Source organism: Panthera leo, chromosome B4 (assembly GCF_018350215.1).
Source record: "Panthera leo isolate Ple1 chromosome B4, P.leo_Ple1_pat1.1, whole genome shotgun sequence".
Taxonomy (NCBI): Eukaryota; Metazoa; Chordata; class Mammalia; order Carnivora; family Felidae; genus Panthera; species Panthera leo.
The window spans coordinates 73,331,140-73,346,285 of NC_056685.1; positions in this window are offsets into that span (position 1 = coordinate 73,331,140).

A 15,146-nucleotide genomic window follows, 5' to 3' on the forward strand; every position below is an offset into this window, starting at 1 on the left:
AATCTGAAGCAGACTCCAGGATCCGATCTGACAGCACAGAGCCTGACACGGGGCTCGAACTCACGGACCGTGAGATCATGACCTGAACTGAAGGCCGATGCCCAACCGACTGAGACACCCAGGAAGGCGCCCCTTGGATTGTCCTTTGAAAGCAGGTTTTATTATATGGGAAGTGGGAAGAGCGTTGGGGGTGGGGTGTGGCAGGTGCTAACAAGGGATGAAAGTATCTATGAAGAGGAGGTTGGGAAAACCACAGACAAATGTTACTTCTCACTTTATTATGGAGTCTTAGCTGTAGCCTTGAGGATGCAATTTGATAGCCTCTAAATTTCAGTGTGCATTCTGTCCATCTATCCCACTTCAATATAACAGACATTTATTGAGTACTATGTCCAAGGCACTGAAAGGAATACAAAGATGTAATTTCTGACTAAGGAATCTTAATTACCTAATCGTATAAGGTGGAAAAATGGTAATGTTGCATTGTCTGGCATAGTGTTTCAAAAGTTTTCAAGGTCATGATCCTAAAGTTACTCTATGATTGTTTGTACTCTCTAGTCTAGAAAAGTATGTTATTTTCTCAATCACAAAATGTACTTTCCCAAAAATTCTTTGGCAGTTTAGCAAGAGAGCCAACATGATAATGCAGAGACCTTTCACTTTGTCTATGGTGTATTTATACCATTGTCCTTACTAATCTCTACCTCTCTTTCCTCTCTCTTCTGCCCATCTCTCTCCAATCCCTTCTCCTCTTTTGTCTCTGCTCTCCTCTCTGTTACCTTCTTTTCTTTCTTCTTTCAACCCTCCCTCTACCACCCCTTTTATATATAACCTCTTCTCTTTTTCATTCTCTCCCTCTTGATCCTACTTCCTTCTCTGTTCCTCCTCCTCTTCCTCCTTCTTCCTCTTCTCTCTCTGTTTCTCTGTGTCTCTCTCTCTCCTGCCATCCTGTCTCTCCCTCTCCTTCTCTCTCTTTGCCTCTCTTCTCCTTTATGGCTCCCTCAGCTTTGCTTCCTTTGTAATTTGATCTTATTTCTCCACACTGCACTCAGACCTCCCGTGGTGGGGTAAAGGAGGAGTTTGGTTTTAGGGAGCTCTGTGTTTACACCAGCTCAGGCCTTGACCCCACAGAAGAAGAAGATATCTCTGCTCTTGTAGTATTCTTCTATAAGTTTCTTTAATTTGCCCACCTTGGGTTGTGTCTACATTCCTGGGTCTGTCTCCCAGGCCAGGGGATGAATACCATGATGTATGTAGCCCATCTGGGCTGTGGCCTCACTCTGAGGCCAGGGCCGTAGTTACTGGGATTGGCAGTTCCAGCAAGGCAAAGTAGAGGCAGGCAGAGTGGTTCCCCCAACAAAGTGGGAATGTTATTATCAGAAGAAATTGGGGGAAGGGATACTGAGTAGGCAAAAGCAACACAAAAGCAAACCAGAGTAAATGGCAATATCTACCATGTCTAGAAGACAATTATTTTTAAGGGTATACAGCGTAAGAAATACCTTTGGATCTTAAGCAACTTTTTCAGGGTAAATTCACTAAAGATAAGCTGAAGTCCATGAATATTTATTTTCATGAAGCTCTACTAAACTGACACGGAATTCGCCATTATCTCCTGGTGAAGGGAGTAGCTAACATGTTATTTAACAGCTAGGGGTTAAGTCATTCACTCTGATACAAAGAACAGGATGTGACAGTATCATAAAAAATCAGTTTGTGAAAGCTGTCACAAAGCATTTGGAGATCAAGAGAAAAAATAATTAAAGGATCAATTCAATTCAATTCCACAAGTATTTATTGAGTATATATTTCATGCCAGGATCACCAAATTATATTTTAAATATCCCAGGAAGGAAACAATAAAATGAGTAGCTGATATACATTTGGAGAAGTAGGGATATGCTAAATATCTTCAGCATAAGTTAAGTTCAGATAAGCTAAAGATATGTTCAGACTTGGAGTGGTGCTGGGGCATGGGGGAGCTGACCCCACCAGGTACCCTGTGGCCACCATTATACGTGCTTCCTCCTAACCTTTCAGAAGTGACATGGTAATCACGCCATTATTTTTTCCTAGAGCCATTCAGCTAACAAAATGCTTTCCCTGTCTTACTTGATTCTGTGTAACTTCTCTGTTGTATTGGCTGGGAGAATCCGCATCATCCCCAGCGAACAAGGGAGTTCTAGGGAAGTGAAGGGATCCATACAGTGTCACTCAGGTAATCAAACAGATAGCTAGGACTCAAGTTGAGTTTTTCTGAAACTGAGGGACATTGCTACACCGCATCACTGCACTGGTCTCCTCAGCGGAGGGGCAGTGGAGGGCTGCCTCCTGGGTACCCTTCTGCCTTGTCCTACACTGGATTGGTCTGCCCACATCTCTCCTTCACAAGTTCCTGATCTTCCCTGGCTTTCCAAGTGCAGGTATCTTTCAAGGCAGTGGAGCCCAAAGTTCATTAATCATCACAATTCCCTTGGGGAACTTTAATATCCCTTCTAACACCTCCTGACACACACACACACACACACACACACACACACACACACACACACACACAGAGTCCCGGTTCCAACCCCCTTCTTGATTTCTGTTAACATTTTGCTATGGTTGCAGGTTAGGTTATATGTCTGACACACAGGTAGAATTGCAAAAGTTTATTGAGGAGTGGTCTCTGTGAAAGGAAAAGGAGGGGAGGTGCGATCAAGCACAGGGAGCCATCACACTGCACGCCAACCTGACAAAGTGTCTACCAGCCCAGTGGAGAGTCCTGGGGCAAAGATGGCCTGCTAGAGTGGTCCTCATTGGGTGGAAATGCCTAGGCCTTGTACCACCGCATTGCTCAGTTGTCTAGGGGCCTCCTAAGAGGAGCGTGACCTTGGCTTGAAAGCTGAGGCAGCTACAGCTGGAGTCCTAGTCCGTTCCCCACAATCCTTGCAGATGGGTGGTGAGTCCTTTCTGGAGGGGGTTACTGAGCTGCACATCCCTATCTGTGCCAACAGCACCTTTTGTATGCTGATTTGTCTTGGTCACTTAATTGTTTTTTTCTTTAGGTGTTACCTCACTGAGTATAACCTTATTAAAAGTCAAGGCCTTAGCACAACAACAAAATTCCAAAGTAATATATGGTAAAAACAAGGGGGAAAAAAAAGAGGGCCATTTTATGGATTTTCTTAACCCCCTATGTAAAGCCACATATTAGCTTTCCTCTTAGGTCACCAATTGAATCGGGGAACAAGATAACTGGATGTCTCTGGACATAAAAATATGATAAAAAATATGATAGTCTTAGAAACATCCATAGGAGAAAGATAAATATTGCCTCTCTTAGAGAAGCTTGGCAAGTTGGAACTAATAAAAAAATGATAAACATGAGCTTTGTTTACATTTAATTAAGTTTTAAACTTGTTGGTGTGTTAGATTGGAAATATTTAATGTACTAGTGGAAGCAAACTCTTATACTTGGTAAGACGGATACATCCAGGCCAGTGACAACTCCTGGGTTTAGATCTGATTCACTAAGGGGTACAGTCTTACAAAAGTATCTGGCTTTCTGTCCTCGGGTAGCAGGCTGATCTTGATATAGGTAACTAGCCCTCACTCAGCGGCCTCTAAATACTTGTGCAGTGTGCTTAGCTCAGGGAATGAGCTTAGGGACTGATGGGTGCCATCAGGAATACCTCTTTGCAGGAAATGGGAATTGGAATATTTGTCCCTATCGTCCCTGCACGGCTTTTCTGCATTTTAAAAGGCTCCTGTCATTATCTAGGACTAACACCTAGAGTAATCATTCCTACGGACTTAATTTTGACAGTACAAAAGCTTTAAGGTATGTTTCTCCAGTGGCAAAATACACTTGATAAACAGAACTGTCCTTTAAAAAAAATCAGTTTTTAGAGCACAAACAGCTGTCTTCCATTTTTGGCATAGAAAAGGAACACTAAAATGACTAATCTCACTAAGAATTACAATAAAAGTGCTGATGAAACCTTAGCCATATCCTTCATGTCTTTAGTAGCCCTATAATTACAGATCCAGTTTAAAAAACCGAACTTCTAGGACACATTTAATTACTATCTGCCTTTATCATTGCCTTCCTTCCCATAGGAGTGTTCTACTTACGCACTGCCTCCCTGTATCAGTCATTTATCTGCCTTGAAAAGCTAAATGTGTTTTTTTTACAAGTTTATTTATTTATTTTGAGAGAGATAGCATGAGTGGGGGAGGGGCAGAGAGAGAGGGAGAGAGAGAGAATTCCAAGCAGGCTCCATGCTCAGCACTGAGCCTGATGTGGGACTTGATCCCATGGCCCTGAGATCATGACCTGAACCAAAATCAAGAGTCAAATGCTTAATTGACTGAGCCACCCAGGCACTCTGGTAAATGTGTTTTGAATAAAACTTTTTTATCTAATACAATTTCCATTATCTTAGAAGATAGTCTGGTGGAATAATGAATAGTGGTTAATCAGAAGTGGGGCTTGAAGGGCACCTGGGTGGCTCAGTTGGTTAAGCATCCCCGACTCTTGATTTTGGCTCAGGTCATGATCTCACAGTTCATGGGATCAAGCCCCATCCTTGGCTTTGCACTGACAGTGCAGAGCCTGCTTGGGATTCTCTCTCTCCTTTTCTCTCTGTCCCTCCCCTACTGGCACGCACACACCCTTTCAAAATAAATAAAAAAAATATTAAAAAAAAACAGAAGTGGGGCTTGAACATGTTAGTGAATATCATGCTGCTATCAATATTCATTAAAGTGTCAACATGAATTTATTTTTACCTTTTCTATAAAAATGAATAATTTTCATGGGTTTTTTTTAATATATGAATTTTATTGTCAAATTGGTTTCCATACAACACCCAGTGCTCATCCCAAAAGGTGCCCTCCTCAATACCCATCACCCACCCTCCCCTCCCTCCCACCCCCCATCAACCCTCAGTTTGTTTTCAGTTTTTAACAGTCTCTTATGCTTTGGTTCTCTCCCACTCTAACCTCTTTTTTTTTTTTTTTTCTTCCCCTCCCCCATGGGTTTCTGTTAAGTTTCTCAGGATCCACATAAGAGTGAAACCATATGGTATCTGTCTTTCTCTGTATGGCTTATTTCACTTAGCTTCACACTCTCCAGTTCCATCCACGTTGCTACAAAGGGCCATATTTCATTCTTTCTCATTGCCACATAGTACTCCATTGTGTATATAAACCACAATTTCTTTATCCATTCATCAGTTGATGGACATTTAGGCTCTTTCCATAATTTGGCTATTGTTGAGAGTGCTGCTATAAACATTGGGGTACAAGTGCCCCTATGCATCAGTACTCCTGTATCCCTTGGGTAAATTCCTAGCAGTGCTATTGCTGGGTCATAGGGTAGGTCTATTTTTAATTTTCTGAGGAACCTCCACACTGTTTTCCAGAGCGGCTGCACCAATTTGCATTCCCACCAACAGTGCAAGAGGGTTCCCGTTTCTCCACATCCTCTCCAGCATCTATAGTCTCCTGATTTGTTCATTTTGGCCACTCTGACTGGTGTGAGGTGATATCTGAGTGTGGTTTTGATTTGTATTTCCCTGATAAGGAGTGACGTTGAGCATCTTTTCATGTGCCTGTTGGCCATCCGGATGTCTTCTTTAGAGAAGTGTCTATTCATGTTTTCTGCCCATTTCTTCACTAGGTTATTTGTTTTTCGGGTGTGGAGTTTGGTGAGCTCTTTATAGATTTTGGATACTAGCCCTTTGTCCGATATGTCATTTGCAAATATCTTTTCCCATTCCGTTGGTTGCCTTTTAGTTTTGTTGGTTGTTTGCTTTGCTGTGCAGAAGCTTTTTATCTTCATAAGGTCCCAGTAATTCACTTTTGCTTTTAATTCCCTTGCCTTTGGGGATGTGTCGAGTAAGAGATTGCTACGGCTGAGGTCAGAGAGGTCTTTTCCTGCTTTCTCCTCTAGGGTTTTGATGGTTTCCTGTCTCACATTCAGGTCCTTTATCCATTTTGAGTTTATTTTTGTGAATGGTGTGAGAAAGTGGTCTAGTTTCAACCTTCTGCATGTTGCTGTCCAGTTCTCCCAGCACCATTTGTTAAAGAGACTGTCTTTTTTCCATTGGATGTTCTTTCCTGCTTTGTCAAAGATGAGTTGGCCATACGTTTGTGGGTCTAGTTCTGGGGTTTCTATTCTATTCCATTGGTCTATGTGTCTGTTTTTGTGCCCATACCATGCTGTCTTGATGATGACAGCTTTGTAGTAGAGGCTAAAGTCTGGGACTGTGATGCCTCTTGCTTTGGTCTTCTTCTTCAAAATTACTTTGGCTATTCGGGGCCTTTTGTGGTTCCATATGAATTTTAGGATTGCTTGTTCTAGTTTCGAGAAGAATGCTGGTGCAATTTTGATTGAGATTGCATTGAATGTGTAGATAGCTTTGGGTAGTATTGACATTTTGACAATATTTATTCTTCCAATCCATGAGCAGGGAATGTCTTTCCATTTCTTTATATCTTCTTCAATTTCCTTCATAAGCTTTCTATAGTTTTCAGCATACAGATCTTTTACATCTTTGGTTAGATTTATTCCTAGGTATTTTATGCTTCTTGGTGCAATTGTGAATGGTATCAGTTTCTTTATTTGTCTTTCTGTTGCTTCATTGTTAGTGTATAAGAATGCAACTGATTTCTGTACACTGATTTTGTATCCTGCAACTTTGCTGAATTCATGTATCACTTCTAGCAGACTTTTGGTGGAGTCTATCGGATTTTCCATGTATAATATCATGTCATCTGCAAAAAGCGAAAGCTTGACTTCATCTTTGCCAATTTTGATGCCTTTGATTTCCTTTTGTTGTCTGATTGCTGATGCTAGAACTTCCAGCACTATGTTAAACAACAGCGGTGAGAGTGGACATCCCTGTCGTGTTCCTGATCTCAGGGAAAAAGCTCTCAGTTTTTCCCCGTTGAGGATGATGTTAGCTGTGGGCTTTTCATAAATGGCTTTGATGATGTTTAACTATGTTCCTTCTATCCCGACTTTCTCAAGGGTTTTTATTAAGAAAGGGTGCTGGATTTTGTCAAAGGCCTTTTCTGCATTGATTGACAGGATCATATGGTTCTTCTCTTTTTTTTTTATTAATGTGATGTATCACGTTGATTGATTTGTGAATGTTGAACCAGCCCTGCATCCCAGGAATGAATCCCACTTGATCATGGTGAATAATTCTTTTTATATGCCGTTGAATTCGATTTGCTAGTATCTTATTGAGAATTTCTGCATCCATATTCATCAGGGATATTGGCCTGTAGTTCTCTTTTTTTACTGGGTCTCTGTCTGGTTTAGGAATCAAAGTAATCCTGGCTTCATAGAATGAGTCTGGAAGTTTTCCTTCCCTTTCTATTTCTTGGAATAGCTTGAGAAGGATAGGTATTATCTCTGCTTTAAACGTCTGGTAGAACTCCCCTGGGAAGCCATGTGGTCCTGGACTCTTATTTGTTGGGAGATTTTTGATAACCGATTCAATTTCTTCGCTGGTTATGGGTCTGTTCAAGCTTTCTATTTTCCTCCTGATTGAGTTTTGGAAGAGTGTGGGTGTTTAGGAATTTGTCCATTTCTTCCAGGTTGTCCAATTTGTTGGCATATAATTTTTCATAGTATTCCCTGATAATTGTCTGTATCTCTGAGGGATTGGTTGTAATCATTCCATTTTCATTCATGATTTTATCTATTTGGGTCATCTCCCTTTTCTTTTTGAGAAGCCTGGCTAGAGGTTTGTCAATTTTGTTTATTTTTTCAAAAAACCAACTCTTGGTTTCGTTGATCTGCTCTACAGTTTTTTTAGATTCTATATTGTTTATTTCTGCTCTGATCTTTATTATTTCTCTTCTTCTGCTGGGTTTAGGCTGCCTTTGCTGTTCTGCTTCTATTTCCTTTAGGTGTGCTGTTAGATTTTGTATTTGGGATTTTTCTTGTTTCTTGAGATAGGCCTGGATTGCAATGTATTTTCCTCTCAGGACTGCCTTCGCTGCGTTCCAAAGCGTCTGGATTGTTGTATTTTCATTTTCGTTTGTTTCCATATATTTTTTAATTTCTTCTCTAATTTCCTGGTTGACCCACTCATTCGTTAGTAGGGTGTTCTTTAACCTCCATGCTTTTGGAGGTTTTCCAGACTTTTTCCTGTGGTTGATTTCAAGCTTCATAGTATTGTGGTCTGAAAGTATGCATGGTATAATTTCAATTCTTGTAAACTTATGAAGGGCTGTTTTGTGACCCAGTATATGATCTATCTTGGAGAATGTTCCATGTGCACTCGAGAAGAAAGTATATTCTATTGCTTTGGGATGCAGAGTTCTAAATATATCTGTCAAGTCCATCTGATCCAATGTATCATTCAGGGCCCTTGTTTCTTTATTGACCGTGTGTCTAGATGATCTATCCATTTCTGTAAGTGGGGTGTTAAAGTCCCCTGCAATTATGACATTCTTATCAATAAGGTTGCTTATGTTTGTGAGTAATTGTTTTATATATTTGGGGGCTCTGGTATTCGGCGCATAGACATTTATAATTGTTAGCTCTTCCTGATGGATAGACCCTGTAATTATTATATAATGCCCTTCTTCATCTCTTGTTACAGCCTTTAATTTAAAGTCTAGTTTGTCTGATATAAGTATGGCCACTCCAGCTTTCTTTTGGCTTCCAGTAGCATGATAAATAGTTCTCCATCCCCCCACTCTCAATCTAAAGGTGTCCTCAGATCTAAAATGAGTCTCTTGTAGACAGCAAATAGATGGGTCTTGTTTTTTTATCCATTCTGATACCCTATGTCTTTTGGTTGGCGCATTTAATCCATTTACATTCAGTGTTATTATAGAAAGATATGGGTTTAGAGTCATTGTGATGTCTGTATGTTTTATGCTTGTAGTGATGTCTCTGGTACTTTGTCTCACAGGATCCCCCTTAGGATCTTTTGTAGGGCTGGTTTAGTGGTGACAAATTCCTTCAGTTTTTGTTTGTTTGGGAAGACCTTTATCTCTCCTTCTATTCTAAATGACAGACTTGCTGGATAAAGGATTCTCGGCTGCATTTTTTTTCTGTTTAGCACACTGAAGATATCGTGCCAATCCTTTCTGGCCTGCCAAGTTTCAAAAGAGAGATCAGTCACGAGTCTTATAGGTCTCCCTTTATATGTGAGGGCACGTTTATCCCTTGCTGCTTTCAGAATTTTCTCTTTATCCTTGTATTTTGCCAGTTTGACTATGATATGTCGTGCAGAAGATAGATTCAAGTTACGTCTGAAGGGAGTTCTCTGTGCCTCTTGGATTTCAATGCCTTTTTCCTTCCCCAGTTCAGGGAAGTTCTCAGCTATAATTTCTTCAAGTACCCCTTCAGCACCTTTCCCTCTCTCTTCCTCCTCTGGGATACCAATTATGCGTATATTATTTGTTTTTAGTGTATCACTTAGTTCTCTAATTTTCCCCTCATACTCCTGGATTTTTTTATCTCTCTTTCTCTCAGCTTCCTCTTTTTCCATAACTTTATCTTCTAGTTCACCTATTCTCTCCTCTGCCTCTTCAATCCGAGCCGTCGTGGTTTCCATTTTGTTTTGCATTTCGTTTAAAGCGTTTTTCAGCTCCTTGTGACTGTTCCTTAGTCCCTTGATCTCTGTAGCAAGAGATTCTCTGCTGTCCTCTATACTGTTTTCAAGCCCAGCGATTAATTTTATGATTATTATTCTAAATTCACTTTCTGTTATATTATTTAAATCCTTTTTGATCAGTTCATTAGCTGTTGTTATTTCCTGGAGATTCTTCTGAGGGGAATTCTTCCGTTTGGTCTTTTTGGATAGTCCCTGGAGTGGTGAGGACCTGCAGGGCATTTCCCCTGTGCTGTGGTGTATAACTGGAGTTGGTGGGCGGGGCCGCAGTCCGCCCTGATGTCTGCCCCCAGCCCACCGCTGGGGCCGCAGTCAGACTGGTGTGTGCCTTCTCTTCCTCTCTGCTAGGGGCGGGATTCACTGTGGGGTGGCGTGGCCCGTCTGGGCTACTTGCACACTGCCAGGCTTGTGGTGCTGGGGATCTGGCGTATTAGCCGGGGTGGGTAGGCAAGGTGCACGGGGGTAGGAGGGGCAGGCTTAGCTCGCTTCTCCTTAGGTGATCCACTTCAGGAGGGGCCCTGTGGCAGCGGGAGGGATTCAGATCTGCTGCCGGAGGTTTGGCTCCGCAGAAGCACAGAGTTGGGTGTTTTCGCGGAGCGAGCAAGTTCCCTGGCAGGAACTGGTTCCCTTTGGGATTTTGGCTGGGGATGGGCGGGGGAGATGGCGCTGGTGAGCGCCTTTGTTCCCCGCCAAGCTGAGCTCTGTCGTCCGGGGGCTCAGCAACTCTCCCTCCCTTTGTCCTCCAGCCTTCCCGCTTTCTGAGCAGAGCTGTTAACTTATGACCTCCCAGACGCTAAGTCGCGCTTGCTGTCGGAACACAGTCTGTCCGGCCCCTCCGCTTTTGCCAGCCAGACTCGGGGGCTCTGCTTGGCCGGCGAGCCGCCCCTCCGCCCAGGCTCCCTCCCGCCAGTCCGTGGAGCGCGCACCGCCTCGCCGCCCTTCCTACCCTCTTCCGTGGGCCTCTCGTCTGCACTTGGCTCCGGAGACTCCGTTCTGCTAATCCTCTGGCGGTTTTCTGGGTTATTTAGGCAGGTGTAGGTGGAAAATAAGTGATCAGCAGGACGCGCAGTGAGCCCAGCGTCCTCCTACGCCGCCATCTTCCCTCCCTCCCGGGTTTTATATCATCGAAACAGAAGCCTAACAATGAACATCATCCCCAGGAAATTATTTTAGAAAATGGTAATTTTAAACAATGTTTACCCCTTAAACAAAGGGTAAACTGAGGGAGGATTTTTAACAATCAAATAGATCTATTATTCAGTATATTTGAAATTGTTCCTCCAAAGGTCATCACTGCTGTAGCTATTTTGGCAGGTGTTGCCATCTTTCCTAACATGGCTTTAATTCCACATTTCCTTTCAAGAGCCTGTGGTGAGCAGGGGGTGGGGCCTGTACGTGTTTGATGTCCTTTGGGACCCACCCGTGGGACACTAGGAGTTGTGAGCAGTATCTGTGGTTGTTTCCATAATTCTCAGTCCCACCTTGGGCATCCCTATTGGTTTGTAGTTCTATGGCCATTCTCAGGAGAGCTTCTGGAGGCCTGTAACCACTGCAGGTGGCAGTGACACAGCTTCCTCCTGCCTTGTTAAATAATATACATAGGAGACAAATCCTGGGGATGGATAGTACAGACTTGGAATCATACTAACTAGACTTACATGTTGGGTCTGCCACTTGGAAAGTACATGACCTTGGGCGATTTACTTCTCAAGGCATCCGTTTTCTTACATGTAAAACAGAGATAATACTGTTACATCATAGGGCTGTTACGAGAAGTGAGATAATCTGTGTGACGCTCTTACCACACTGCCTGGCACAAAAGAAAGTGCTCAGGATGTGATGGCTGTGTTTTTGACTGTTACAGACAAACTTATAGGAGACTCAGACTACAATGCAGCATGTCTGGAGGAACGGTTGTAGACACAGGCATCGATTTTGGGGGAAACTGTGTGTTTCAGTCAAAATTCTTTTGGTTGCAAAGAAACAAAGCCTTGTTTGAGCCAGCTCCAGTCAGAAGGGGAGTGGGTGGAAGTTTATAGTAGAATCTCACAGGACAGAAGATGAAATGTCAGGTCAGGCTCGCAGGTTTTGCTGGAGTAGCTCTCTGTTCCTGTCTCTACATTGCCTTCCTGTCTGTGCTTCCATCCACACCTCACCCTCTCTCTCTATCTTGGCCAGATTCCTTTGCTTACTCATCTTGCATGTGGCTCCAGTGGCCTCCCAGCCACCATTGATTGCACCATTGATTGCGTGTGTTTCAACACACAGTTTGCCAGAGAGGTCGGACTGGCCCACTTCATCTGTTTGAGCCAGGCCCCATGAGTCACAGCCCACTGCCCAGCCAGTGGATTGGCTCCTTTTTGGTCAGCTGTTAACTTGTGATCCAATCAGCCGAGGCCTATGCAGACCTTTCCCGTGGAGGGTTGGTTAGAGCTGCCTCCTTCGGGCAGTGGGCAGAACAGGTTTTCTAGAAAAGAGTAAGAATCTCCAGGAAAGTCTGCCTCCGAGTTGCCAAGTGTACCACTAGCAGCTTCGCAGTGATGAGAGCTCAGCCGCAGAGAAATTAGAAAGACCTGAAAACTGGTGGTCCCTCCACCTCCCTCCCCAAATGTGGCTGGTGTCAATGTAGCTGCTCAGGGAAAACCTATCTCTCCACCTGTGCCTTCCAGGGAAGTAGGTCAGAATGGGAAGGACTATGTGAGCTTTCTCCATGCACAGGGAAGGGTAAGTAAAGGCCTAGGAGTAGTGGTAGGAGGCAGGTTATGGTGGGCCAGGGGGCTGAGTCAGTGTGGGCTGGCTTGTTGAGAAGCTGTGACCCTTCCAAGAGGGCAGAGGAAAGCAGGTGTGTGTGGGGCGGGGGGCAGTCCTTAGGGCTCAGGGAAATGGCTGACCCAGTGGAGAGAAGGCTTTCTAAATTCCTCTGGTGCAGAGTCCCAGGAGCCTGGTCTTTCTGTCAGTGCTGGCAAGGGAGGTGGCTGTTTATCTGAGGAGCTGCTTACTGCAGGCTCAGCTTTGCTGGATCCTCCCCTGGGGCACTGAGGTCTCTAGAGAGTTGGACCAGGGCGGCAGGTTAGTAAGGGTGCGGTTCCTCAATGTAGCAAATTCTGGGCCAAATGAGTCCTCCACATGCTGTCTATGGTGGGATGGTCTGGAGCCAGCGGCTACAGTTAAAATGCGAGAGAAGGAAGTCTCTTGCTGTGGAGATATCTGGAATGGGGCCTGGCCCTTGAAACAGCTGAATAAAGCGCGTGGAGTCCTCACTCCCAATTGTGGCAAAAGTCTCCACATTTTCACTTTGGTCGGGAGAGATAGGAGCTTGATTACGTGTAAGTCTCCCAGTCTCATTAGTTGTAATTAAAAATAATGTGACCCATAGGTCAAGAGGATGAGAAGAAGGGAAGCTCTTTTTAGTAACCAAATACCCTTGGCCAAAAGAAACAGTAATTTGGGTATGGACCAGTGCCCTGACACCCCTCACAGAGAAGGGAGAGGACTGTGATCAGAACATGGTTGGGGACAAGTCCAAGAAGAGGAAAAGTGATAATAATTAAAGTAACAACAATAATAGTAGGTTCCATCTCATTAGTACCAATTAAGTATCAGGCACTTTGTATACATTTATTTCTCCCCAGGCCCTCCGAAAGTATCTAGTGAAACATCAGTTGTACAGATGAGGGAACCAAAGCCCAAGCGCATACCGCAGCTAAGTTGGAGTCTGAGCCCAGGTCTGTCTGATACTTCTCTTTGTTGAGACAGGAGGTCAGGGAGGACTGGTGGGAATTTTGCCGTAAAAATAACAAAGAGGGTACAAAATAAACGAAGAAAGGGGTTTTACTTTGAGATCTAGATGGAGAGAAAGAAGGGAGGCAAGAAACCAAGTTGGCTAGAAGATAAGAGGAAGACAGAGAGTGGGTGGCCACGGTCAAGAGTTGGACATAATAGTTTCACCACATGGAAAGCTCGGATCATCTGGGTTGGCAGGGTGGAAGGTGTCAAAGATAGAGGAGGTTGAGGACTCCTCTGCTGGGGAAAAAAAAATAAAGCTTGGCTGGAGGGTGTAGAGAAGGGAAAAATTCCTTCTACTTTTTCCAAGATTGCCTGAATTCCACAAGAGTTGAAATTAGCATTCTGTAAGAGTCCAAAAGGAAGATGAACGGTATTGCTCGGGCATTTTTGCCAAAGCTAAGGAGCAATGTACTTCTCTTCACCAATGTTCAAGTGACTAGATGTATTCTGGGCGGGACTACATTTCTTCAAAAAGCTCTGGGTAGGCACACAGGTGCAGCGCCACAAGCAACAGTTGACAGCACTCCCCCCACCCCCTGCCCTGCTCTCCTCGTTCCTGGAGCAGCAAGGCTAACGACTGATCTACAAAGACAGGCAGGCCAAGAACTAATCCATATGTGCATTGCTGAAAAATCCGTTCTTCTTTTTTGGACACTTAACATTTTCGTGGCGAAATTTAGGTATCGTGTTAAAAAAGTTTCTAGAGACATTTCTGTGTTTTGCTGATAAAGTGGGAAAAGCCCCAACTTTCCTATTTGTGTATCTTCTCTGTGATGGTTTTCACAGCAGGGAAGTCTCCTCATTAGGGATACAGTAGGTGAGAAGAGCTTGAGAATGGAAGTTTTCATCATAAAGAGTGATGTCTTATTTCAAAGATAGCAACAAAATCCTAAATGCTTTTAAGTATTTGTAACAACAAGATAGTATCTATATATGACCACAGCCCCGCCCACCAGTTGTATGAATTGTTACACAATGAGCCGGTTCTCTTTGTGATTCCAGGGATGAAATTATTGAGACATGGGGCACAGTGTGGGATGGTGAGATGCATCATTTCCTAGACCCCGTTCCAGAGAAATTATTTACAAGGGAATTTCCTTAAAAGGAGGGTATCACAGTTAAATAAGTTTGGGTACTGCTGCATACAAAAGATCGTCTTTTGGAGGTTCATTATGCACATTAGTTTAGTAAAGAAAATCTGTTTCAATTTGTTTAACCCAGCATTTGCCAGTCTGATTAGACTAGGAACATCTCTTGTCACAGTGCTGGTGTTCCACTTGGCACTGGACCTGTGTCCCTACCTATGGCTTTGCAAAGAAACTCTGGGAGACACTGTACAAAATTATACAGTACAATGTATATAGATGATGTATAATTGTATACATGTATATATACATGTGTAGTTTGTATACATATTGTATTCAACATATATATACTATATATTTCTGTTCCTTTTAAAAAATGGATTAATGTATCCTATATATGTTGTCCCATTCTGGCTGCATGGAATATTTCCCATAGAAAAGGCTTTGCTAATTTGATAGACAAAACATTAATATCTCATGATTTTAGTGTGTATATTTTTTGTTTAATAGAGAAAATATGAATATATATGATGATTGTTTGCTCATTTTTTTCCTGCTCCTTCTTAATTTTGAGAGATTTTGGCTTAAGAAAAATGTCACATCTCTAATTTTGACAGTGATCGGTTTTGGGGATTACATCTTTATC